Below are 2,375 nucleotides of genomic sequence, written 5' to 3'. Positions count from 1 at the left end.
GCTGAGGGGCGCAGCTCTGGCCAACTTCCTCCATCCACAAGGCCTTGGAATATTGCCATGCTTTTTCTTTTCTTATTTTTTTTCTCTCTCTCTTCCTTCCTTCCTTCCTTCCTTCCTTCCTTCCTTCCCCCCTCTCTCTTTCTTCTTTTTTCTCTTTTTTGGTGCCAGTCCTGGGACTTGAATTCAGGGCCTGGGAACTGTCCCTGAGGCTTTTGCTCAAGGTTAGCATTCTACCACTTGAGCCACAGCTCCACGTCTGGGTTTTTGGTGGTTAATTGTAATCAAGAGTCTCATGGACTTTTCTGAACCAGATGGCTTTGGTCTATGGTTCTCAGATCTCAGCCCCCTGAGTAGCTGGGATTATAGGTATGAGCCATTGGCACCTTGCTCCATGTTCTGTTTTAAAGTTTCCTGAAAGGAATTTGTGGAAATTGTTCTGGGAAAATGGGAAGAGAAAGAAGAGAGTGGGGGGGAAGGAGGGAGGAGGTGAGATAGATTGGACTATATTATAAATGTGGAAATGTAACAATAAAATATTCCTCTGCACAATTAATGCAAGCTAATAAAAAATGCTAATAAAGTTTCCTGAAGGACTTGGGCCAGATCTAAGACAGAACTCTCCATGGACCATTGACAAAGTAGGAGCATGATATTCTGAGGATGTGAAGTTTTTCTCTGTACCTACTTAAAGACTTGGGCTACCTGGGTACAATGGCTCCTGTATATAATCCCAGCTACTTGGGAAGCAGAGACAGGAGGATATTTGGTTCAGGGACAGACCTTATCTCAAAGAACAAGCTAAACACGTAGAAGCAGAAGTAGGAGACTTGACGTTTGAGGCTACTCCTGGAGTGAAAAAAATACAAATGTAAGATATCACCTGAAAAATAATAAAGCAAAAGGGGTTGAGATGAGGCTTAAAGAAGGCCCTGAGTTCAAAACCCTTGTACTAAAAAATAAATACGTTAAAAACAAAAAGTGGGTGATGGTGTCTCATATCCTTCTTTACTCATAGGCTAAGATCTGAGAATTGTGGGTGTAGCCAGTTTCAGCAGGAAAGCCTATGAGACTCTCTTTTTTTTCTTGCCAGTCCTGGGGGTTGAACTCAGGGCCTAGGCACTGTCCTTGAGCTTCTTTGGCTCAAGATTTTTGTTGTACCATTGGAGCCATAGGGCCACTTCCGCTGTGAGACTCATCCTTAATTAACTACCAAAAAAGCTACCGGTAGAGCTGTGGCTCAAGTGGTAGTGTCCAGGCCCTGAACTCAAAAGGGGGAGGACACAGGAATAGAGGGAGCAAGGGTGAGCAAATGCAGACATTGTATCCAATAGACTGTTTTAAAAATGAACTGGGTGTCAGTGGCTTACACCTGTAATCCTAGCTACCCAAAAGGCTGAGATCTGAGAATCATGGTTCAAAGCCAGCCAAAGCAGGAAGGTCTGTGAGAATCTTACCTCCATTAACCACAAAAAGCTGGAAGTATGCCGGGTGCCAGTGGCTCACTCATGCCTGTAATCCTAGCTACGCAGGAGGCTGAGATCTGAGGATCATGATTCAAAGCCAGCCCAGGCAAGAAAGGCCATGAGACTCTTATCTCCAATAGACCACCAGAAAACTGGAAGTGGTGTTGTGGCTCAAGTGGTAGAGTGATAGCTTTGAGCCTTGAGGGACAGTACTCAGGCCCTGAGTTCAAGCCCCAGTACTAGCAAAAACAAGAACAAAAAAACTATATAACTTTGTGGGTAGGGGAGAAGGGAAATAAGGAAGAACAAAGGAAGGGTGACATTGGCCAAGAAGCACTGCATTCATAATTTAACTTATGGAATTGTAACCCCTTTGTATAACTACTTCATGTCAATAAAAAATAAATAAAATAAACTATGGGTGATGAACTTTTTTTCCTTTCTTTCTTGCTTTTTTTTTTTTTTGGTGAAAATACCGTACAAAGGGCTGGGAAGGAAGCTCAGTGGTAGAGTGCTTGCCTTGCATGCATGAGGCCCTGGGTTTGATTCCTCAGCACCACATAAGCAGAAAAAGCCAGAAGTGGCACTGTAGCTCAAGTGGTAGATTTCTAGCCTTGAGCTGAAGAGCTGAGGGACAGTGCCCAGGCCCAGAGTTCAGGCCACACAACTGGCAAAAAAAAAGAAAATACTGTACAGAGGGGTTACAATTACATGGGCGAGGTAATGAGTCCATTTCTTATCAAGCATTGTTGCTTCTTCCTGGGCAATGAACTTTTGTCTTTGGAAAACTTGTCCAGCGAATGACTCATGATTTGCTGAGAAGATCCAGGTCAGAATGCAATAGCCCTGATACCTAAGTGCTTGTTTGGAACAAGACCAGACCTCAAAATCGGTTTGCAGAATTAAGGCGAG

Source organism: Dipodomys ordii, unplaced genomic scaffold, assembly GCF_000151885.1.
Source record: "Dipodomys ordii isolate 6190 unplaced genomic scaffold, Dord_2.0 Scaffold45, whole genome shotgun sequence".
NCBI classification, from domain to species: domain Eukaryota; kingdom Metazoa; phylum Chordata; class Mammalia; order Rodentia; family Heteromyidae; genus Dipodomys; species Dipodomys ordii.
The sequence above is the reverse complement of the archived record's forward strand: the minus strand, read 5'-3'. Positions refer to the sequence as shown.